The 26,859-nt window shown below is 32.7% G+C and overlaps 1 long non-coding RNA gene across 1 annotated transcript; it reads left to right on the plus strand.

Moving 5' to 3' along the window:
* LOC148950793 (uncharacterized) lies at positions 1 to 26,394 on the plus strand. The gene is made up of 3 exons (XR_016141854.1): positions 1 to 94; positions 10,889 to 11,002; positions 25,545 to 26,394. It is a non-coding gene; the product is annotated as an uncharacterized LOC148950793 (long non-coding RNA).
* The last annotated feature ends 465 nt before the right edge of the window (positions 26,395 to 26,859 follow it).

The following is a 26,859-nucleotide window of genomic DNA, read 5'->3' on the forward strand; positions in this document are numbered from 1 at the left end:
TTTTTAAGGTCAACTTTTTGCTTACGAATTCTGTTTTAACCAGCTGGCATACTTGGTTGGCAAAATAGGTGCGTTAGCCTTCGACATAACCGAGGTTCGTATTTTCTCATTTTTTAAATCCAGTAGATTTCAACTAAGCAAGGGAAATAATTTGGTCTACAAGTCTCTGAATTCCTTTTTTTTTACGGTCTTGCCTATAGGATTTAATTATATAATTAAATTATAGGATTTGATAATTATAGATAATTATATATCTGCCTATATTAACCATTATATAACTATAACTTATATATAACTTATATAATTCAGGTTTCTGAATTATAATAGCTAGTTTTCAGGAAAAAGTTGAGATGTTAATTAAAGATACTTGCTAGAAAAAATTGTTACCGGTGTGAAACTTGAACCCAAGATTCTCCGGCGACTTCCATAACACAACGTAAACACAACACAACACAAAACCTTACGTAACACAACGGAAGATCAACTGGCTCACTTTGAAACTTGTGCAAGGCATAGGGAAACTTAGTCGAGGACGTGATTGCCACTAAACGTTGATATCCTTTGGCCAATCAGAGGTGATCCCAGTCAAAGGGAAGGCTATGCACTCGTTGCCTGTTGCATTTGGTGAGTTGTAAGACAATACGCGTATAATAAGATTATGTAAAAGATCAACTGCCACAAAATTTTTAGAAAAACGTTTCTTTTCAAGACCAACGAAAATTACTGGAAAAAAACAAACAAAGCGAATGTTTCAATAAGACAACCTCGTCTCTTCTTTAGCTCAAACAAAAAAAAATCAAGGAAAATTACAAAAAAAAAAAAAACAGAGAAAAACCAAACGTGGAGAGTCAATGTGAAAAAAAAACAAAAATAAAAACCAATGAAAACCCAAAATTAAAAATGAATAAAGTTCTATAAAATCCAAAATTAGATAGAATTAAAACCGAATACCTAACAGCCAAAGGTGAGTTGGAATATTCGTGTTGGAATATTCTGGGATTTACAACACTTTTCTGAATTATACAACCATTATATAACTATATAAACCATTGATAAAACATCAAGCCCCTTGGTTCCATTGATTATTTATTTATCAAATTTTTAATTGTTTTATTAAATTTTACAGTTAATTATTTAATTTACACATAATTAACATCTTTAATTGTTTAATTAAACAATTATAGGGAGGAAGATAATTATAGGATTTGAATTATAGTTCTGAACAGTGAAAGAAATAAGAGGTGAGATTTTTAGTTCCAAATAGCTCATGTCTGACACAAAGGAACCTCTATTCAATTTTAAATCTTAAAAATAGCTTAAGAATATCAGATTTTCAATCAAATGATGCTTCTCTAAAGTTTATATGACCACTCCGTCTATAATTGCCCCTATACTGTAGCTTTTAGGTCTCCTAAACAAAACTGACAGTCTATATCCCCAGATTTCTGCGGGTTTGGGGAATACTCATGATCTCTTGGTCTATCTGAACAATTTTTATACAAAGTGGATGTCTCGAAACTTATATCAGATAAATTTGGGGGAACAGAGCTATTGTGACCAGGGTAGTTTAATTCTGATTGCTGTGACTCTAAAAAGCAGGTCCTAGAAACTTTTGTAGTTAATCAAATGAGGTCACTCAGAGGAAAAACTAACCAAACCTTCAATGAACACCGTTTCTGCCAATGATGTTTAACTTGTGATCCGTGCCCTAAGGGCTACGAGGGAGGGGTTTTTTTCCTCCAAAGACATAATTACTCAATTTGTCAACTATGCTGAACAAATGAGAATCTCAAAATGTTGATTGCATGGGAAAGGATAGGAGTGTGAAGGGTCGTTCCCATGCAAACTTTCATTTTACAAACAAAATGAAAACCCTTTCAAAGTTTTTTCAAAAAATCAATCCAAGCAGAGTACCTTTGTAAAAAAAAAGGATAAGTAAATAATAAATTGTGACCATGTTGCTCTTGCCTTAGGTGGCACTATTGTCCTGCCTTTGATTTCACCCAGTGTAGGTTTATTTGTTCGGGGAGAGGTAGGCATCCTGTCTCTTGCACCATCTGCTTGGCCTTTGATCTAAAGGATAAAACTTACACGTACATATTTTCTTTTTTTGGTTCGGGGGGGGGGGAGAGGGAGCGCGGTAGAAGGAGAGGGGGAATCTAAAAACAAATAGTGGGAAAATTGTAAAAACCTTGATATTTTAGGTAAGAGACATGGATCTGATTCTTAAAAAGCCCAGACGCTCTCAAGCTACTTGGATAAAATAGGAATTACTTATTTACTTAGACTTAGGACTTCGCACACTGACTGGTGCATAATGTGACAATGGTGTCTTTGCCTGACAACTTCTCTTAGGCTTTTGACCAAATTTCTTTGAGCAATGATTTCAAAAGCGAAGCATCCTTCTCAAGGCATTTGCTTAGTTTTACCTTTCTGTTGCCCACGTCTTCTGATGCTAGAAGGAACACAACACCACGCATAATGGGGTTGGTAGCCCCCTCCCATTTTATCAACTGACGATGTGAATCTTTTTGTTTCTATACAAAAGAAAAATTTATCTGAGGTTCCAACTCCTCATTGTAGAAACTTATTAAACGCCAGTTTGGCTAGTGCAAACAAATGATAAGAATTGCAATTCCGGTTTAAAAATTTTGTTGAAATTAGGCAGTAAAGGCAAAATCGTAAAAAAAAAGAGGGACTCAGAAACAGTTTTACCACTTGGGGCACATTCACCTTTCAGAAAGTTAGGGCTAAGATTCAATCTTTATTAACTGATATTAATACCAGAATCCGAAATCCAAGCCAGTAAATCATTTTTTAACAGGCAATAGGTACTTTTTGGGTTAATTTTTTCTTTTTTCAGTTTACAGGCCACTATCTTTACAAAAAAGATTATTAAATAGGTTACATTTTACCCAATATAATAAAAAAAAAGTATACTTTAATGAAGATCTAATAAATAAAAAAAAAAAAAAAAAACAATTTCAAAAAACAAATTTTATATTAAAAAAAAATTAAATAATTTAAAACCGAATTATGTAATAAGAAAAACAGAAAAGGATAATTAAATAGCTAAAGAAGGAATTTTTAATATATATAATGATCTTACAATATAGATTATATAATACAAAAACAATGAAGCTTGACGTGCATCTGGCATAGATAACAAGTAGATGGGATTATCTGATGAAGAACAACAGAGAAGTATGTTTCTTGAAAGTCATTTCCCCCCAAAATGTCATTTAAATAAGAAGCATCGAAGTTTATTTTATTATGCAATGTTTCTATGTCATAGCAATTATAAGCTTCAGAAAAATGCAACTTAGTTGCATTAAATTATGTGAACTGAGTTAAAAGGACAATATGCTTTGTAGTTTTCAAGAATATTAATATGAATGACAAGAAGAACCGAGTGAAAGAAACTAGACCAGCCGTAATAGCTGCAACTATCAATAAAATTGCAGGCTAATATCAATGTCTTAAAAGATTTTTTTTCATGAAACGGAAGCCAAAGACATACGCATAAGACAAAACTCTACTCGGCTAAGTCCTAAAACACTACCAGGTGTTATTTCATTTGCGTTTCACTTTAGTAACTTCAAGTCAGTTTTTGTAAATTTTTTTTATCAAATATGAAATTTATCTTCAACGATTATTCAAAATCATTATCAAAGTTTGGGAAAAAAGAAAGTAAATATAAATTTAATTTCTAGATAATAGCAAATTCTTCTTTTGTTATCATTCAAAAATGTCCTAAGAATTATGTTTTCATTCTCATTGGTTTGTTTTTGTAACGTTTTTGATTCAGTTAATATTTTTTATAACTCGTTTTTTTTAAATGTCACTGTTAAATATATTAACCCTAGCGGGCGTAGAATTGAAGTTGTTGGAACGCTTATCCAGACAATTCCACCAAAGTAAGTCTAAGTTTTTGTCATAAAAACTAACTTAAGGGTGGGTGTTGAAATGTGCCAGCTAATTCATACGTGCTACTTATATACATTATTTTTGGAAATGAGTAATCCATCAAAACAACTTGTGGGTTGTGGGAGAGTGCCCTCCTCAAAAACATATTTTCTAACTGGAAATCAACTACGCTGGACAAAATGGCTATCTCAAAATTTTGTTGGGATGCGTTTGGGGGAATGTTGGGCGTGGGGAGGGGGGGGCTAGTGGTCCTTCAATCACTTTTTACTATGAAAGAGGGAATCAGCCACTCCAATTTTCAATCAAATGAGGCCTTGTCTAAGTTTCTAAGACAATTCCTTTAATACAAAGTGCCCTGGTATGGAAACAAAAAAAAATAATAATACAGTGTGCCATCATTTTTCTTTACTTACGCAGTGCAATTGTGTTGCCTATGATGAAGAGCTGTCGTTGCCTGATATGATGCAAGATTTAGCCAAAGTCAGTTGCGAAAGTCTTAAGATGAAAAGAAATAGCAAGAATGGTTTAAATAATTTCTTCTGACATAAACATTGCAGCAACAGAACTATTTTTTATAGATCCTCGTTGGCTGTTGCCCACCTAAGAATCTACATCATAAACCAGAGACACTAACCGGTGGTCATGGTAATTTTAACTGGCAATCATCTTTCGCTTGCTAATAATCTAAATATTAGCTAAATTTTGATGGAATGTTTAGTTAGTATTTTGGTTAGGTTGGTTTACATATTTAATATAATGTTGTGTGGGTAGCCATTTTTCATAATTTGTTGTTCTAGTTTCTATAATTTTGTTACAGAACTATTGCTTTTTTATCCCATTTTGGTAGATTTCATTTTTCTTAGCCTAACTTCGATTATTCAATGTCCAATATATAACAAGAAAGTATCATATTTTCTGAGCCTTTAGATTTTTTTTTATTAAATTTGATAGATAAATTTCCAGTTTGACTGCCTCTTACCATCCCTTGCCTCTCTTAACCAGTTACAAATTTAAGTTATATTTAAATGTATCATAGGTGACTTTAGTATGCATAAATTATTTTTGGTATCTATTTCTTATCAGGAGTTCGTTATAATTGCGTGTTAGAAACAATTTTCGAATCAGGAAACTTTTTTGTCCAACTCAAGCATCCAGGTATTAAGAACCGTTATTCGAATGATGTATTTCAGTTGATCAGCCTGATCACCAATAGCGATATTCAACAGGAGGCTGCAAGGGCCAAACGTAGTAAATCAAACAGTCCTAACCAGGACTCTCTCTCTGATTCTGTTTTTCTTAGGTGGGTACTTCACAAAAATATTTTTCGGGGGCGGGGCCGGGTTTACACAAAAAAATTATTTTTAAAATTTTTTTTGAGTTTTTCCAGATTTCGCACAGAATTTTGGGAAGGGGGGGGGCTCCCAAACCTACCAGGAACAGGCTTTTAAAATCCTCAAAACAAAGTAAAAAATCCCAAAATAAGAAAACCCTAATTAATAGTCCTTTATTATAATCCGTAAGGTCCTTCGAAACATTTTCCCATCATAACCAATGGGTCTCAGCCGTCTGCTACTTTTTTTAACACCCTAAATTACCACTTGTGTTTCAAGTAAAACAATAACCCCGATAAATATCAAAACAATGTAATTATTCTGTTGGTACCTTTTTAAGAATCGTTAAGCTCGCACTAAGTGACGTGTTGGTGTCGCTAATTAAATAAAAGAAAATAGAATAGTTCAGAAACACATTCAGGCTATATATTTGCATATTAGAGGGGGGGGGTAAAGCAGACCATGTAGTAAAGATGGAACCTAATTAAACCAACGTAGGTACCTGTGAATACCCCTAAACCCCAACAAACTAAAGTTTAAATTTAATTCCAGGAGTAAATAATTTACTCCTGGAATGAACGTTTTTAAACAAACATGCTTACATCTGAAGTTGAATTAGCTGAATTTCGCAGATACAAAAATTATTTAACAAAAATTTTAAGATCAGCAAAAAGTCAATACGTCGCCGAAGTATTTGTTGAAGCAGAAGGCTCCCCCAGAAGACATGGGAAGTAATTAATATGTGCTTAGGAAAGCATAAGACCCATGATCTTCCTGATGAATTAATAGCTGAAGATGGAACTAAACTTGCCTTAGGGAAAGTGGAAGTTATCAATGCATTAAATATACACTTTGCAAAAATTGGTGAGGAAACTGCGTCAACTGCTGGAAGCAACCTGGCCCGTCATCTGGATAATGAAACTGGTGAGGACTTCAAATCATATCTACCCACGTCTCACAATTTCTTCATTTTTCTTACCCATGTAACGCCAGATGAACTTTTACTAACAACAAACCTTTTAAAGTATTGATCTTCGGAAGGGATTGATGGCTCATCTACTAGTCTGATTAAATGCATAATACCGAATATTGTAGTCCCGCTTCCCCATGTGTTCAGCCTCTGTTTTAAATCCGGAAGATTTCCTTCTTGTTTCAATTCTGCAAGAATTATATGTTTGTATAAAGGAGGAGACCCGAGGAACCCAACACAATATCAGCAGAGTTCAATCCGGTCTCCAGTTGGGAAGGTGCTCGAAAAGTGCCTATATAACTATATAGTCAGCTTTTTAATGAAATCTAGATGTTTTAGTCCGATGCAATTTGGGTTCCGAAAGTCTCACTCTACTGAGCGTGCTATTATGGCAATGACTCAGTTTGTTCATGACGCCCTCGACAAAGGTGATATTCCTGCAACAATTTTATTGACATTAAAAAGGCATTTGATACAATGTCCTACAAAATATTGCATACTAAACTTGATAACTGCGGCATAAGAGGCCCAGTTAATGACTTAGTAATGTCATCAAGGAGGCACACTTGTGTCTCTAAAGAGGCGACCCACCACAATGTTAAGCGATTTCAGGTCCTAGAGGTCGCAGAGAGACGGTGGTAATAGCATTTTGTAGCCCAAGTTCAAACTAAGAAACTTGCAAAATTTCATCCTCCTCCGACTTTATCTTCATGGGGTAAACTGGGCCGGAAGTTTCGACCCTCCCACCACAGCCCCCTTTGATGTTGTCCGATTGGGTTAAAATTTAGAGGTTAAGCTTTCCTAGGGCCTGGGAGCTTATCCTCGAAATTTTAGCTCAATCCGATCACTCCTTCCCTGTTTTCAAATACCAAATATAGCCACTTAAAATTCATTTCTCTTTTGTTTTTTCTTATCCATGCCTACAGGCCACATTTGAAAACTGATCCGGGTGAATGAGAACTCATTAGAAGCAGAATTCGACATGTTAGGGCCTTTGATATTTTCAGACCGAAAGAATTATCCCCCGAATTTTAATTTACGAAAAACATCGGTTTCCTATAAGAACCCGCTATAATCGGGCTAGCCCGGGAAAACGTGGACTCGTTTTCCTATAAGAGCCCGCACGCAATTTCCGGTCCTAGTGGTCGCAGAGAGACAGTGGTCATCGCATTTTGTAGCCCAAGCTCAAACTAAGAAACGTGCCAAATTTCACCCCCTCCGACTTTATCAAGGAGGCACACTTGTGCCTCTATAAAGAGGCGACCCACCACAATGTTAAGCAATTTCAGGTCCTAGAGGCCGCAGAGAGACGGCGGTGATCGCATTTTGTAGCCGAAGCTCAAACTAAAAAACGTGCAAAATTTCATCCTCCTCCGACTTTATCTTCATGAGATGAACTGGGCCGGATGTTTCGACCCTTCCACTCCACCCCCCCGTTAACGTTGTTTGATTATGCTGAAATTTTAAGGTTACGCTTTTCTAGGGCTCGAGAACTTTTCGTCAAAATTTCAGCTCATTCTGATTACTCTTTCCCTGTTTTCAAAAAACCAAATATAGCCACTTAAAATTCATTTCTCTTTTTTTTGTTATCCACACCTACAGGCCACAGTTGACAACTGATCCGGGTGAATGAGGACTCATTAGAAGCAGAATTTGACCTGTTAGGGCCTTTTGATATTTTCAGACCGAAAAAATTATCCCCTGAAGTTACATTTACGAAAAACCTCGTTTTCCTGTACTAGCCCATGTTAATTTTCCCCACCACACCTCCCCTATCCTGTTTTCTAATCGGGCTGAAATTTAGAAGATAACTTTTCCGGGGGCCTTGGAGCTTATCCTCGAAATTTCAGCTCTGATCACTCCTTCCCTGTTTTCCAAAAACCAAATCTCAAGTTTTCTGGGGATTTGCTTGCTTTAAACAATAGAGTCCATTTACTAATAAACAATTATAATTGTGTCTCGTTAGTCCAGCGGTCAATACTCCTCACTGTCCGCCTGAACACCCGGGTTCGATTCACCGTCAGAGAAAAATTTTTAATATACTGAATTGACAGTTTAAAAAATAAACTCAGTTTCTTTTTTAAATAGCTCCTGACACGATCAGCAAACAGTTAGTCAAGCAATAATAAGTAATAAACTGTGCAAAAACGTGCAGAAATTATTTGAAAAAAACTACGTTTTCTAAAGAGTTAAAGAGGCTGAGTTACAAGGTCGAACCTTAAAACGTACAGGGATTAGGAGGCACAGTTGGGGGGCTGCCGCCCCCCAAACCCCCGCTTTCGTAGCCTTTAAATAAAAAAAAGTTTTTTAAACTGAAAGTAAGGAGCGACATTCAATCTTAAAACGAACAGAAATTATTCCGTATATGAAAGGAGCTGTGCCTTCCTCAACGCCTCGCTCTTTACGCTAAAGTTTTTATTGTTTTAAAAAAAGCTGTGAGAAAGTCAAACTTTAGCGTAAAGAGCGAGGCGTTGAGGAGGGCACCGCCCCTTTCATATACGGACTAATTTCTGTTCGTTTTAAGATTTAATGTCGCTCCTTACTTTCAGTTTAAAAAACTTTTTTTTTTATTTAAAGGCTGCCAAAGCGGGGGGTTTGGGGGCGGCAGGCCCCCAACTGTGCCTCATAATCCCTGTACGTTTTAAGGTTCGACCTTGTAACTCGGCCTCTTTAACTCTTTAGAAAACGTAGTTTTTTTTCAAATAATACCTAAAAGACCAAAATCAGTGTGTAAACGGAGGCGAAAAACTGGAAATAGAAAAACTGAAAGAAAATGAAAAACTGGAAATTGACTTGAGAGAAGAGATTAGTAAAGAGTATGAAGATATATTTGCTAAACGAGAAAAGACCCACACAGAATATGTGGAAGAGGTAAGTTTTAATTTGAGTGTAGAGTACAGCTAAACTCTAAAGTCCCACTCACAGGGGTATTTAGCTAGGTAGGCAATATATAAGCATAATAATTATCGACTTGTCATAATTTGCTTTTTCTTGTAGGAGTAGTCCTGAATGGGAGCTGGCGTTTACCCCTCCCCGTAAAATACTCCCAGCGATTTGTCTAAATTGACTGTCTCTAGACACTGAATTGTAAATAAACAGACATGAGAAGGGTTGAGCATTTGGGTTGAGTTCTGATTTCCTAAAAAAAAGAACTCTGAATGCTTTTCCTTATCCTATTTGCTGAAAACGGATGAACTTTACAGTTTTCAAATTTAGAGTTCCCAAGATGTTTTTTTTTCCTTAAAACATTGGATGCCATGACATTGGAACTATAAATAACACAAGGCAATAATATTAAGTAGAACTTAAAAGTAAACATAAATGTAAAGATAAAATCCCGATCGGTATTGTTGTATAGAGCGAAATTGAAAACTATAGACAGTTTGCCTTGATATTGGATATCCATGCAATTCTACCTACTTATAAAAATGCTGCTGTGTTTGTAAATGAAAAACTTCTTTATAATTTATTTGAATTCTTCTTCTACCTACGTTGACTAAAGTACGAAAATATGAAAGTGAAATTAATGTTTGAAAGTATATATGTATGTATATGTGGTATGTATGTATATATGAAAATATGTGTGTATATATGAAAGTATGTAATATATATATATATATATATATATATATATATATATATATATATATATATATATATATATTCCGTATTCGGCAAACATCTTTAGTGTATTTTTTAAATTCGGGAATTTTTTTTCTAAAAATAAGGAAAAATATCCTTAAAAATCTGGAACATTCAACAATTCAATTTTTTATGAAAAGTAACTATTTGCATTTAATGCGGTTTTTGGTAGTAATGGGCGCCAAGTTAAAAAAAAGGTACTTGGGCTTAAATCAGCAAAAATGCAGCTAAAAATATAAGGGACTAAATAGCTTATGAGGGTTCTTGCACGAAACAACAGATTGTAACTAATTGAATTGTTGCCGCAGAAAAGTGATGGTGAATTTAAAAATCTTGTTTTGTCTAATTGTTTTCACGCTCCAATGTGGCAACACTGACGGAAATATGATACTACCCCAAAAACTTCATAATTTTGAAGTAACCCAAAAAATATTTTTAATTTGTCTTTTTAATGTGCGAATAGGCAGAAAAATCCAGTTAAAAAAATGTTTTTAATTTGATGTCCTTTGTTCTAATATTCTTTTTCACTTGGTTATTATTTGGCCTTCGTATGCATTGGGTTTGTGTCTTTTTATGACTCAAAATGTGTTAAATCCAACCAACACTAATCTTTTTCTTTTTATTTTTATTGAAAATATCAACAAGCCTGCTTCTGGGGACCCCTATTTTTTCTCGCTCAGTTTTGTTTTTGTTTGTGTTATATTTAGTGTAAAATAAATGATGATGATCAGCTAAACATTTGTTTTTCATATTCAAAGATAATAAAGAAAATTTTACGTAGAGAAACCCCCAATCTAAATTTTGCCTTATCTTTTTTGTATCATATCTTATTTCTATTGATTTGTGTTGATTTTTTCTACTTTTATTATACTTATATAATTTTTTTATGGTTTTGTTTCAGTATGTTTTAATCTAAATTTTTTTATGAAATTTTAAGTTTAGATCATAGGAGTAAAAGAAGAAGGACCAAAGTTTTTTTTTTCAATCATTATTGTAATTATTTTATATAAATTTCAAGCTTCGAGAAAGCGCCGAGGAAACAGCAGGAAACCGTTTACGATTCCAGCATGAATTCAAGAAAAGGAGAGGGGATCCTGTAGTTTATGTTAACCTTGAAAATCGGACTTTGAAGGTACCGCCTCCTTTTTTGTTTCTTATAATTATTTATCATCCGTCCTGCTTGGACATAAAGTTTGTCTTTTTATATTGAAGAGTTTTCTAATTTTTGTCTTTATTGGAATGGATTGTGCCAAACAGTGCGGTAAATAATCCCATCTCGGACTTTTTCCATCTCGGATAATTAGGCTTTTTGATATCAAGGTCTGCCTCTAAGTAATCAACAGTGACAGTCATGGGAAAAAAAATTAGAACTAAAGACCAACTTAGAAAAAACTTCGAATCCTTGCCCTTAAGTTGAATAAAGAGGTGAAAAGCTTTACTGACCTTAGACTTCACTATTTCAATTTCAATTTATTATTCGAATAAAAACATAACACAAACATCAATAACAATAAAAATCCTAGAAGAGAACTTTAAAGTATTTAAAAACAATTAGTGACGCTTAAAAAAAAGATTGAAGAATAAAATATGGGTAATTAAAGCAAATAGGTTAAAATTTGAAAGATTAAATTATATAAGTTTTGTTACATTGTTGCACAGCGTGCAGAAATTTGTGGCTAGCTTAACACTGGAGGGTATTTTTTTCCTTTGAATAATAGATTTTTAAATGGGAGATTGCTGGGCAGCAATAGGATAGTAGTTGAGGAGGAAGATTATTGTGGAAAGCAGAGTAAGCAGGTGATAAGTTTAGTTTCTGTATGATTTGATCTAGTGTAGCTGTACCATAATCTGAGCACAAATCACGGGTTGGATATAGACGGGGAAGCCGAAAAGCTGCTTTAATGGCACGGTTTTGGGCAAATTTGAGTTTTTTAGTGAAGGACCGGTTTTAATTTCCCCAAACTGATCCACAACAAGGAAAGTAAGGAAAAATCAAGGAATAATAGAAGGTAACTAGGATGTCAGGAGGAAGAAAATAGTTCACACGGTTAATCATAGCTACTTTTCTCAAAATTATTGCTATGATGTAAGAAATATGATTAGAGAACGACAAGCATGAGTCAATAAATACACCAAGAAACTTGGCAAACTCCACCTGTGGGAGGATGTCGGAGCAGTACTTGAGACCAAGAGCAGGTTGGATTACGTCTTTGTTTTAGGGAGTTCTGAATATTACTACATGACTTTTTGTGCTATTAATGGTCATGTTCTTCTTAAGGCACCACGCTTGGACTCTGTTCAGAAGTAATTGGGCAGAGGTTCTTGCCGTTGCTAAATTGGTGCAAGTGAGGAATAATTTGCTGTAATCAGCAAATAGTAAAGGATACACTGACAGGCCCAGGTCAATAGCAAGATCATTGATATATAGGAGACATAAAATTGGGCCTAGAACGGAGCCTTGTGGGACACCCCTTTGGACAGTTAAGGGTTGAGAGAATACTCCACCTAAGCTCACACTTTGTAGCCTTCAAGATATAAAGAGTCAAACGAAGAGAGGGGACCACCACAAATTCAATAGCTATTTAATTTATTTATTAAAATACTTTGATTGACCGTGTCAAACACCTTAGAGAAATCTAAACATAAGCCCAATACAGTTTTTAAAGGTCGAGTTGTGAGCGTATGAACTTTTTGGCGTCAATTAGAGCATGAGAAGTGGAAAATTTCGGCCTAAAGCCATATTGGTGAGGATAAATCAAGGAAACGGAGTGCTGGCTGCCAAATAGAAAGGGAGACAGACGTCTGAAGATAATTCTCGAGCAATTTGGATATAACAGGAAGAATTGAGATTGGACGATAACTCAGTTGGACCTATCTCAGTTGGATCACCCTTTTTAAGAACTGGAATAACAATGGCTGACTTTAGTAAATCAGGGAAAACTCTGTGGGTTAAAGATAGGTTGGCAATATGCTTGATGGGCTCGTAAACAAAAGGAGACATGGTCTTCAGGAGATTATTACTTGATCCAAGACAGCCAGGTTTAAAACTAATAGGGAGAGAACCGAGGATTTGAAGTACCTCGTTGCTATCAGTTGGGCAGAGAAACATGGATCTAGAAATGAAGCAAGAGAGTACAGCCTGTAAGGAGGAGCGGGAGTCAGTATGAGGAAAAATAATTATTAACTGCGTCAGGTGCATGTAAAAGGTCAATGAATCTGCCATTTGTGTCTTTAAGGCGAATAGGTATAGACTGTAATTTTCTATTTCTTGAGAGTATACCATTAATGGTGGACCAAATCTTTTTCAGGTTTCCTTTGCAATTGAGAATTGTTTTATAAGATTAATTTTTCTTCGTTTCAAGGATGAGTTTTTTGTATAAGTTTTTATAATTTTTGGAATTTGATGGGTCAATCTCACTACTGGTCATACAGGATAACTTATATAATTTTTTATTTCGATATGAGGAGACAATGAGGCTGTGTGACATCCAGGGGCATATAGGGATAGTTTTTCGTTTAGGTTTACGAATCGGAAAAGTTGAATGGATAATCTCACTTAGTCGTTGCGCAAAACCATTTGTGGCAGAATTTACCTCTTGACAATTTAAAACATCGGACCAGTCAGTGGTTCTTAGGCAGTCTTTCTCAAATCACAGCTTAAATCTACAACAGATTTGAGCCTATTCATGGGTTCGAAAATTCACAAGTCGCTGGCTGGAAACTGGTCTTCTTCGTTATTCATCAAGAGAAGTAGAAATCTGGTAGAAACGAAATGGCTGGGGCGTTTCAGAACACCTGCATAATACGAGTAGTTGAAGTATCTATTAGCTATTTATTCTTAACATTAATAATTATCAAAATTAATAGATATTTTTTCATCGAGCATTACTGCATTAAAAACTTCAAATACCGTATCACAAAATTCGTCAGTTATCTGGGTAAAAACTTTGAATATAACTCTGAACTTAGAAGCTTAATATTTTCATAACGCCCTTTGCCTGTATATTTTTTTTCACATTTAAAACATTTTAAATGGGTGAATTTTATATTGATTGTTTTTTTTTTTGGTATTTTTGATTACTAAAAATTCTTATTATATTAAAAAAATGTTTTTAATAACAATTTAAAAAAAAATTAATTTTAAAGTTTTTTTTGGCTTATTTATAGAATATATTTAATTTTGGCTAAGGCTCAACTGCTGCTTTTTTATTGCTTTTGGCTACTCTTTTGGATATTATTCATTTTTTATTTTTGGGATTCATTCCAAAGTATAAAATCGTAAATACCTAATATCAGTCAAATTATAAACTGTATCTAAAAGGATTAAATTTATCAAATGGAGAAATGCATGATGAACATTTCCAAATGATCACAAAAATTACCAAATTTAAGAAATTCGAAACAATAAGTCCTCCCGGGTCAAAATACTCATACTCCCCTTTGATCCCCACCCAGGCTCAAAGCTTCTGCTATGGTTATATCCATGAAAATCTCCTAAGAGTTTCGATTTTAAATAGCTTTCAAGCGTAGTTAGGGATATTTAGCCTTTTTTGCTTTTCTTTAATTTCTTGAAAAAAGTGTTATAATATACCAAATGTTACATTTGCTATGTTTGTGCATATTTTTGGTAATCATTTGTGGGGTGATCGAATTTTTTAAACCACTGTAGATACGTGAGAACGTTGCAACATCTAGTACCCTGAGGTCACAAGACTGTCAAAGACTCGTCTTTGAACTTCCCAACTTGAAAGCTTTTATTATGACCTGGCCTTTTAATGTAACTTGGGCACTGGACCAAGGACCATGGCCACTCGAGCGCAGCGGTAGGTGGGGTTGTTGGTTTTGCTTTCGTCACACCATTTTGTTTTAGTGTGAATCTGCCTGGTACTTATAAATGAATGTTTTCAAAGTAAACCCGTTTCATCAATAAGAAAAAAAAACGGGTTGGACACATATGTCCTTTTCCCTTTGGACAATAAAACTATACAAGTGCTGTATCAAGTATAGCTCATTAAAATATTTTTAATCTTTTTAAAATTTTCAAATTTTTTTCATCCCTGCTTTAAATAAAAAAATTAAATTACTATAATTTAAGTAACATCCAGCCCTATACCCCCCCCCCCTGGATACCATATTGATAGGATACCGTCTTTACTTTAAATAAAATAAAATAATTTATTGGCATCCCTTCTTTAAAAAAATGAAAAAAAATAGAGTTTTTACCCTTTAAATATTATCGCTCACCACCCCCCCCCCCCTCTGGATACCACCTTGATAGTATGCTGTCTCAGCTTTACATTAGAAACATAATTTAGATAATAGTTAACTATGTCACTATGGTTCAAACAAACTCGCAAAATAACTTTAAACAGATAAGTGTTCATTGAAAAAAAAAATTTAGTGTATGAATAAAGGGGTACAAAGACTACAACAAAAATGTCGAAATTATTCAGATATACCTGAAATTATTGGAAAACTGAGTCATAGATTCGCCGCTGCATTCAATAAGATCCAAAGAATCTAATTAAAAGGGAGCACACGTAAAAGCCAAATTAGGCCAGTAGCCTATGAGAAATCGCAAAATACCCAAGACACTGAACAAGTCCCAATGGTGGGTCCTGAGTCTATCAAAATATTTCAATGGTTTCCCAGGGAATTTAATATCATTTTCTTCTGTCTCCACTTTAAATGAAAAAAATAATTATCTTTTTGGAATCCCTGCTTTCAATGAAAAAAATGAGGTATTATCATTTAAAAATGATAGCCCCCTAAACCCCCACCCCCCTAGAGGCCATAATTTACATTTTTTTTATTTCTCGTATTTTTGGGTTATATTCCGTTTAAATATTTAAGTAACCACCCATTTAATGCGTTTATTATTTGTCTCAATTTTTTATAAAACAAAGGTTTTTTTTTGGGGGGGGGGGGTAAAGTATTTAATAAATAATCTTAATTTTTATATCAGGCGTTAAAAAGTTTCGCATTATAAATTAATGAAATCTTATATAAAAACAGCAAAAGAAAAAAAAATTCTGCAAACTTACAATTCAGCTGTAGAAACAATCTGTTGGCTATCAATTTCAAAATCCAACTGAAGGCTGAACAATTATTGACTACGAATGATGTACGAAATAGCGCTTGAGAAACTGCATTCGAAATTATTTAAATTCATTTCATAAAGACAATCCTTTTTTTGTCAACACATGAAGAACTCTGTATAATGCAATAATCGCACTTGTATATTGCATCTGTCTGGTTTTTATGCAAAGTAACAGAAGAGACGAACTTTAACGAACAAGAGAATAGTGAAGAATTATGTTATGCAAAGTAATATTTGGCAGGGAAAATCACTGGTGATAAATCGCTAGGGGTGGCACCATGATTGCATGATTTTCGGGGATATGGGGAACCAAATTTTTTTTTCGGGGTGACTCATTGATTTTTGGGGAAACACCCGAAAATTTGGGCCGTGCTTGATTTTTAATCAGGAAAATCTAAATACTAAACCACCTGAGAAGGAAAAGCTCCGACTTTGCGGTTGACGCAATAAAGTATTGCCGTAAAATTAATTTAAAGTCGACCGAACGCCGCCGCCTCTAACAGAAATTAAATAAACAATCAATGCAAACAAACATGCAGTAGATATTAATATAAATGAATAAATAAATCTTAAAACGAGGGAAACTTGAATTGAATATGCAAATTAAGCTTGGAACTAACAAAAATCACTACAGACAAGAGTTTGGGTATCGCCTCCTTCTCTCACTGTAAAAGTCTAACATCTACGGCGCTACATTGACTTGCCACTATATACCATTTACTTGCCACCCAACATATCGCCAGCACATGTTCGTTTGAGACAATACTAATTATCAGGCTACAGTGGGCAGGGTTTGCAGCAAGACCATAACAATATAATATAACATATAACATTACATAACAATACCAATTATCAGGCTACAGTGGGAAGGGAGTGCAGAAAGACCATAACAATATAAAATATAACAATAACAAAATAACATAACAATAACAATTATCAGGCTACAGTTGGAAGGGAGTGCAGAAAGACCATAACAATAACAATATAATATAACATATAACACAATATAACAATAACAATATAACATAACAATAACAATACCAATTATCAGGCTACAGTAGGCAGGGTGTGTAGCAAGACCATAACAATATAACATTACATAACAATACCAATTATCAGGCTACAGTGGGAAGGGAGTGCAGAAAGACCATAAAAATATAAAACATAACATAAAATAACAATACAAATTATCAGGCTACAGTTAGAAGGGAGTTCAGAAAGAACATAACAGTATAAAAAAAAATAAAAAATAAAAAAACAATGCCAATTATCAGGCTACAGTGAGAACAGATAGCAGAAAGACAATATCAATAACAATATAATATAACATATAACATAACAATAACAATATAATATAACAATAACAATACTAATTATCAGGTTACAGTGCGCAGGGAGTTCAGACAAACAATGAACACATAACAATATAATAGAACATATAACATTACATAACAATACCAATAACAATATTCAATAAAAATAAAAAAACAAAATAAGAGCCTACAGTGGGAAGGGAATGCAGAAAGACTATAACAATAAAAATATAATATAACTTAACATAACAATGTAACATAACAATAAAAATGCCAATTATCAGGCTACCTTGGGCAGGGAGTACAGAAAGACCATACAAAAACATCCGTGTTGCATCGGTAGATAGCAACATAGTAATATATAAAAATATAACATAACAATACCAATTATCAGGCTACAGTGGGCAGGGAGTGCAGAAAGACCATACCCAAACAATCAAAAAATTAGAAATACAAGACACTATCCTACACCAAAATAAATTTTTAATTTTTAAAGCTCTTAAGGACACGATCAGCCTTATTCTGTATCTTTTGAAGTGGAATGATACTATTAGACTGAAGTTTATTTAGGTAAACCAATTCCGCATAATCAAAATGAGATTGTTCTAAATTAAAATTAAGTGACTTAAGTGCGGAGTAAGGAATTAAATGTTTTAGCTGGTTCATAATACCAACGCCTCGTTATGCTTAGGCACGAACAACATTTATGTGATATATGATTATTTCACATTACATTATGTGATCCTTCCATGAAAGATTAAATAAAAGAAACAAGTTTTTTTAACTGAAAGTAAGGAACGACGTTAAAACTTAAAACGAACAGAAATTATTCCGTATATGAAGGGGGCTGTCCCCTCCTCAACGCCTCGCTCTTTACGCTAAAGTTTGACTTTCTCACAACTCTATTTTTTTAAACAATAAAAAAGCTTTAGCGTAAAGAGCGAGGCGTTGAGGAGGGGACAGCCCCCTTCATATACGGAATAATTTCTGTTCGTTTTAGGTTTTAACGTCGTTCCTTACTTTCAGTTAAAAAAACTTGTTTTTTTTATTTAATTTTTGAACGTTTTTGAATTAATGCAGGTTTTGATTTTGGCTCACCGTACATGAATAATTAAAACAAAATTTGCATATTATATTTGGTTAAATGGCTTTCTCGAAACTTGTTTAATTTTATTTACGAACGTTTTTATTAGTAATAAATATACGTAACTTAGAATTAACTTACGTAACGAACTTCTATATTCATAAATTTTTAACACGTATATTAGGGGGTTCGCCCCCTAGTCAATACCCTGCTCTTTAAACTATAGTTCGAATTTTTTTTCCAGTTCTTTAAAAATGACCTCTTAATCACAATCAGTTGATCAGTTGAAAAACTTGTTTTTTTTTATTTAGTTCCTGATCTTTTTTTTTAATAATGCTGGGAAATCCGGCGCCCCCTTCATAGCAATGTCCCTTCCCCCATGTAAACTTCCTTCATGGAAAGATCCTTCCATATAGCCCCCGACACTCTCCTTCCCCCACCTACCAGAAAAAATCTCCTCTGAAAAAGTCTGTATACTTCCCAATAACCAATACTATATGTTAACATTGAGTAAAGTTCATAACTTTCAGCCCTCCCCCTGGGGACTTTAGGGGATCAAGTCATCCTAAAAGACATTTTTATCATATTTTTGACCATGCTGAACAAAATGGCTATCTCAAAATTTTGATCGGGTGACTTTGGGAAAAAATGAGCGTGGAAGGGGGCCTAGGTGCCCTCCATTTTTTTGGTCACTTAAAAAGGGCACTTGAACTTTTAATTTCCGTTCTAATGAGCCCTCCCACGATATTCTAGGACCACTGGGTCGATACGATCACCCCTGGAAAAAAAAAAAAACAAACAAACAAACACGCATCCCTGATCTTTCTTCTGGCAAAAAATGCAAAATTCCACATTTTTGTAGATATGAGCTTGAAACCTCTACAGTAGGGTTCTCTGATACGCTGAATATGATGGTGTGATTTTCATTAAGGTTCTATAACTTTTAGGGGGTCTTTCCCCCTTTTTTCGAAAATCAGCCAAATTTTCTCAGGCACGTAACTTTTGATGGGTAAGCTTAAACTTAATGAAACTTATATATTTGAAATCAGAATTAAAATCTGATTCTTTTGATGTATCTATTGGTATCAAAATTCCGTTTTTTAGAGTTTCGGTTACCATTGAGCCGGGTCGCTCCTTACTTACAGTTCGTTACCACGAACTGTTTGATTCTCGTCGATAACCACACCCAGATAACGAATACTTCAGGCTCTTTCAATAGACGATAAGCCATTTTCAAGCATGTTAGTCAGTTGACGCAAATGTTAGTCAGTTGTGGAAACCTGCACCCAACTCTAGAAAGAATAATAAGTTCAGTTTTTTCGTATTAAGTACTAGTTTATTTGCATCAATCCATTTCGAAATACGACTGTATGCATGGGAAATCTTTATTTGAAACTCATTTAAAGATTTATCACACACAGAAGCAGTTGTAAAATTCATAATTCGCATTAAACCATTATGCATAAATCGTAAGTAAAGGACTTGGAGCTCTATGCATATTTTTTCAATATCTAATTTTGAACAACTGAAAGCCATAAGCTGTAAATTTGGGTTAAATCACGAACTATAAATCGTAAGCATTGGGGACCTTGACATATTTTTTTAATATCAAATTTTGAAAGATCATAAACTATGAATTTTGATTAATCCATTTACTGTAAACCAAAAACTATAAACCTTAAAGTTCCCATAACATTTAGTTTAAGCCACTAAGTGCAGACCAGAAATTAAACATTAATTTCCAATAAAAAAATTTTCAGCCATTAACTGTAAACAAAAAGCTATACACGACAAAGTTCCCGAAAAATTTTGTTTCAGCCATTAACTGTAAACCAAAAATTATAAACTGGAAAGTTCACATAAAATCTTGTTTAAGCAATTATCTGTAGACCAAAAATTATAAACCAGAAAGTTCCCATAATATCTTGCTTAAGTCATTAACTGTAAAGCAAAAACTAAACCGTAAAGATCCCATAAAATTTTGCTGAAGCCATTCATCGTAACCCAAAAACTATAAACCGTAAAATTCGCCTAAAATTTGTTTAAGCCATTAACTAAACCTAAAACTATAAACCTTAAAGCTCCCATAAAATTTTGTTTAAGCCATTAACTGTAAACCAAAAACTATAAACCGTAAATTTTCCATAAAAATTTGTTCAAGCCATTAACTGTAAACCTAAGACTATAAACCGTAAAGTTTCCATTAAATTTTGTTTAATCTATAAACTGTAAATTAAAAAATTATAAACCGTAAAGTTCTCATAAAATTTTGTTTAAGCCATTGGCTATAAACCAAAAACTATAAACCGTAAAGTTTCAATAAAATTTGTTTGAGCCATTAACTGTAAATCAAATACTATAAACCGTAAAGTTCCCATCAAATTTTGTTTAAGCCATTAACTAAACCTAAAACTATAAACCTTAAAGCTCCCATAAAATTTCGTTTAAGCCATTAACTGTAAACCAAATACTATAAACCGTAAAGTTTCCATAAACTTTTGTTTAAGTCATTAACTGTAAACCAAATACTATAAACCGTAAAGTCTCCATTCAGTTATGTATGAGCTATTAACTATAAACCAAAAACTTTAAACCCTAAAGCTCCCATATAATTTCGGTTAAGCCATTAACTGTAAACCAAAAACTATAAACCGTAAAACTCCCATATAATTTTGTTTAAGCCATTAACTGTAAACCAAATACTGTAAACCGTAACTTCCATAAAATTTTGTTTAAGCCATTAACTATAAACTAAATACTATAAACCGTAAAGTTCCCATAAAATTTTGTTTAATCCATTAACTGTAACCCAAATACTATAAACCGTTAAATTTCATTCATTTTTGTATGAGTTATTAACTATAAACCAAAAACTTAAACCCTAAAGCTCCCATATAATTTCGTTTAAGTCATTAACTGTAAACCAAAGACTGTGAACCTTAAAGTTCTTAAAAAATTTTGCTTAAGCCATTAGCTGTAAATCAAAAACAATAAACCTTATGGTTCCCGTATGCTTAGGGCACGATCGACGAGAGACAGTACGACAGCTCATTTAGCTTGTGGGGGGTGGGGGGGGTGGTGTGATGGGAAAGGTAAAGATCTAGTGGTTCGTGTTGGTTCTCTGTAAATAGTAAAATTGATTTTGTATAAGCTAAGAATAATAAACAAATCTATGATTTGGGTTTTATTTGCAATTTAAATTTATAAGGTAAACTGTAAATTTTGTCATACGTATTAAGGTGATCTAAAAATCTTAATATCATTTTCCCCATAATCCCAAAGGGAAATTGAGTCATCCATGTAGCGTCCCCAAAAGATAAGTTTAAAAAAAAAATGCGAGTCCAACGCCCAATTTGAAATGGAAAGGCAGTGTGGTCTTCGTCACCATTTATTTTGTTAAAGACATTAACTATAAACTCAAGAACTATAACCTGGAAATTTCCCATATAACTGGGCTTAAGCCACTAATTGTAAACCAAAAACTATAAACCGTAAGTTTTCCATAAAATTTTGTTCAAGCCATTAACTGTAAACCAAAAACTATAAACAGTAAAGTTTACATAAAATTTTGTTTAAGACATTAACTGTAAACCAAAAACTAGAAACCGTAAAGCTCCCATAAAATTTTGTTTAAACCATTAACTTTGAACCAAAAACTGTAAACCGTAAAGTAAACAGTAATAAACCTTAAACTATTAACTGTAAACCAACATGGAAATCGCCCATAAAACTAATTTTATTTCATTAACTGTATACCAGAAACTATAAGCCGTAAAGGTCCCATAAAATTGTGATTAAGAGTAAATCAAAAACATTAAATATCAAAGTTCCCTAAAATTTATTTTAAGCAATTAACTTGTAATCCAATAAATTTTTTTTAAAGAGTAAATTAAAAACTTTAAATTTCAAAGTTCATATAATATTTATTTTAAGAAATTAACTTTAAACAAAAAACTATAAACAATAAAGTTTCCATAAATTTTTGTTTAAGCCATTAACTGTAAAACAAAAACTATAAACAGTAAAGTTTCCCTAAAATTTTGGTTAAACCATTAACTGTAAACAAAAACTATAAACCGTAAAGTTTCTATAAAATTGTTGTTTAAGGCATTAAATATGAAAAAAAAACTCAACAGTAAAGTTCCCATTAAATTTAGTTTAATTTATTAAATGTAAAACAATAAATATAAACCGTTAAGTGTATAAAAATTTTTGATTAATATATTAACTTTAAATAAAAAACTAAAAACCGTAGAGTTTCCATAAAATTGTTGTTTAAGGCATTAACTGTGAAATAAAAACTAAACCGTAAAGTTCCCATAAAATTTCGTTTAATTTATTAACTGTAAACCAAAAACTAAACCATAAAGTTTCCATAAAGTTCTGTTTAAGAAATTAACTTTAAATCAAAAACTACAAACCGTAGAGTTTCCATAAAATTGTTGTTTAAGTCATTAACTGTGAAATAAAAACTAGACCGTAAAGTTGCCATAAAGTTTCGTTTGAGCCATTAACTGTAAAACAATACTAAAACGTAAAGTTCCCATAAAATTTTGTTTAAGCCATTAACGGTAAACCAAAAACTATAAACCGTAAAGTTTCCATAACATTTTGTTGAAAACATTAACTATAAACCAAAAACTATAATCCGTAAAGTTCCCATTAAATTTTTTTAAGCCGTTAACTGTAAATCAAAAACTATAAACCGTAAAGCTCTCATACAATTTTTTTTAAACCACTAACTGTAAACCAAAAACTATAAACCGTAAAGTTTCCATAAAGTTTTGTTTAAGCCATTAACTGTGAATTAAAAACTAAACCGTAAAGTTCCCATAAAATTTCGTTTAAGTTATTAACTTTAAACCAATAACTATAAACCGTAGAGTTTCCATAAAATTGTTGTTTAAGGCATTAACTGTGAAATAAAAACTAAACCGTAAAGTTCCCATAAAATTTTGATTAATTTATTAACTGTAAACCAAAAAATAAGCCATAAAGTTTCCATACAGTTCTGATTAAGCCAATAACTTTAAATCAAAAACTACAAACCGTAGAGTTTCCATAAAATTGTTGTTCAAGGCATTAACTGTAAAACAAAACTAGACCGTAAATTTGCCATAAAATTTCGTTTAAGCCATTAACTGTAAAACAAAACTAAACAGTAAATTTCCCATCAAATTTTGTTTAAGCCATTAACGGTAAACCAAAAACTATAAACCGTAAAGTTTCCATAAAATTTTGTTGAAACCATTAACTGTAAACCAAAAACTATAAACCGTAAAGTTCCCATTAAATTTTTTTAAGCCATTAACTGTAAACCAAAAACTATAAACCGTAAAGCTCCCATAAAATTTTGTTTAAACCATTAACTGTAAACCAAAAACTATAAACCGTAAATTTTCCACAAAGAATTGTTTTAACCATCTACTTTAAACAAAAAACTATAAACCGTAAAGTGTCCATTAAGTTTTTGTCTGAGGCATTAATTGTGTAGTAAAAACTAAACCTTAAAGTTCCCATAAAATTTTGTTTAAGATATTAACTGTAAAACAAAAACTATTAACCGTAAAGCTTCCATAAAATTTTGTTTAAACCATTAACTGTAAACCAAAAACTATAAAATTTAAAGATTCCATAAAATTTCCATAAAACAAAAACTAAACCGTCAAGTTCCCATAAAATTTTGTTTAAGCCATTGACTGTAAAACAAAAACTATAAACCGTAGTTTCCATAAAATTTTGGTTAAACCATTAACTGTAAACGAAAAACTATGAACTGTAAAGTTTCCATAAAATTGTTGTTTAAGCCATTAACTGTAAAACAAAAAATAAACAGTAAAGTTTCCATTAAATTTTGTTTAAGCCATTAACTTTAAACCAAAAACTATAAACCGTAAAGCTCCCATAAAATCTAGTTCAAGGCATTAAATTTAAAACATAAAATATAAACCTTAAAGTTTCAATAAAGTTTTTGTTTAAGTCATTAACTATGAAAAAAAAAATCATCCATCAAGTTCCTATAAAATTTCGTTTTAATTTATTAACTTTAAACCAAAAACTATAAACCGTAAAGTTTCCATAAAATTTTGTTCTCCTAAGGACTCTGGGGGTGATTTTACAGCTGAAGACATCAAGGCAGTGCCTATGATTTTTTTCAGAGGGAGTTTTGCTCCCCCAGCAAAAATGAAATTAAATAATCTACCAAGCCTGAAACTACCACGAATCAGCATCGATAAATAAATGAAACCCAAAATGAACAGAAATTACAATGAATAACCAAGTCAAACTCAAAACAAGCAGAAATTAACATAATTTGCGCTCAAAACCCCTATGCCTTCCCAAGGCCAGAACATAATTTGCACTTTACTGAAAAAAATACAAATGAATGCGCATTGTCAGTTTAATATACATATACTTATATTTAGTAATCCAAATGTTAATATTTTTTGATTTATTAAAGTTATAAAAGTTAAAACATTAATAATTTTTCATTCATTGTTCGTTCGTTGTCTGAAAAAAAACACAATGAATTTGGTCTATTAATGGTACAGAATGTGATGAAAATGTTTGTAAAGTACTTCAAGGAGAAGACAATAATGTTATACTCTCGCTCTTTTTCGTTCATTGTCTGAAAAAAACAACAACATACAATGAATTTGGTCTATTAATGGTACAGAAAGTGATGAAAATAAGGCTTGTTCTACCTTGTTGTTCTGAAGTAGCCTCCCAGTTAGTTGAAATTTGGAGGATGGAAGTATATTACCTATCATAGATGAATCTAGCCTATATTTTTCTGTTGATGAAATAATTTGTTGCTTTCTAAAAAAAGGAGAGGAGAGGCAGACAGGCAAGTTTTTCGTTCATTTTGCAGACAGGCAACTTGTTTCATTTTGGAATTCCTAATGACGTGAAAAGAAGGATCATACAACCGACTGTTACTTCTCTTTGAAGCTTGCTCTAACTTTGAGTCAACCAATTGTCTATTGCCCCATGGCTCCAAAATCCTGTTTTATTCATGATTCCTCGCGGGCCGCAGGTTACCGACCCATGCTCTACGGTATTGACGGTGTGACAGGAGGAGACAAAATGAAAAGTCCCCCTCCCCCTCCCTCCTTGAGGGAAAATCTAGATATGGCTCGGTTTTATTCTGGATATTTGTTAGGTTCCTTTTTTTCAGGATCAATTGAAGAACTTGCCTCGCCTGTTTAATGAAGATTTTGGAGAATTGGTGAAAGCTACAAATGCTAAACCCATTAGCCATGAGAAATATGTTGACTCTGGTAAAATTTTTGCTGCCAATGTTAACGATATATGGCGAAGAGTGTTGGTATGTTCTTCTGTTTTAATCAAATATCAATTTAATCGGTTAAAAATCGATTAAATAGAAATTTAATCAAGTATAATTTCATCAAGTCTGATTGATCAAATCCACAATTTCATCAAGTATATAATTTGTTAATCTCTACATCAGATATGTCTGGTAGTTTTTAAGATTCAAGTTCTACCTTAATATATTATTAGTTGATAATATAATGTTAATCAATAGCGTATTATTAATAACTTTGATAATTAACTATATTAACTTACATTAATAATAAGTCGAATTTGTTAATTATAATATATATTATATTATAATATATTATATTATACCTACATTTTAACTACCCACTTATAAGTCACGGAACTTGGTTTTTTATTAATTTTTCTAAATGTCTCAAAAGATGAAATTGACTTCATAATAACGAAAATTTTCGAGAAATAGTAACGCCGATGTCGCAACATACCCGTTGTACGTGCAAATCATCGTCAAACTTATAAAAGATACCAGCTTTGCAGAACCAGAAAATTGTAGCCATTAACTGTAAACCAAAAACTATAAACCGTAAAGTTTCCATACAATTTTGTTCAAACCCCTAACTGTAAACCAAAAACTTTAAACCGTAAAGTTTCCATACAATTTGTTTAAACCATTAACTGTAAACCATAAACTATAAAACGTAAAGTTTCCATAAAATTGTTGTTTAAAGCAATAAACATTGAAACAAGAACTAAACCGGAAAGTTCACTTAAAGTTTCGTTTAAACCAAAGACTACAAACCGTAAAGTTTCTATAAAATTGTTGTTTTAGGCATTAACTGTAAATTAAAAACTAAGCCGTAAAGTTTGCATAGAATCTCGTTTAAGCCATTAACTGTAAACCAAAAACTACAAACGGGAAAGTTTCCATAAATTTGTGGTTTAAGGGATTAACTGCGAATTAAAAAGAAAACCATCAAGTTCCCATAGAATTTTGTTTAATTTATTAACTGTAGACCAAAAACTATAAACCGTAAAGTTTCCATAAAATTTTGTTCAAAACATTAACGGTTAACCAAAAACTTTAAACCGCAAAAACTTTAAACCGTAAAGTTTCCATACAATTTGTTTAAACCATTAACTGTAAACCATAAACTATAAACCGTAAAGTTTCCATAAAATTGTTGTTTAAGCCA

This window comes from Artemia sp. Qi Xiang Cuo, chromosome 6, assembly GCF_049724085.1.
Source record: "Artemia sp. Qi Xiang Cuo chromosome 6, ASM4972408v1, whole genome shotgun sequence".
Taxonomy (NCBI): Eukaryota; Metazoa; Arthropoda; class Branchiopoda; order Anostraca; family Artemiidae; genus Artemia; species Artemia sp. Qi Xiang Cuo.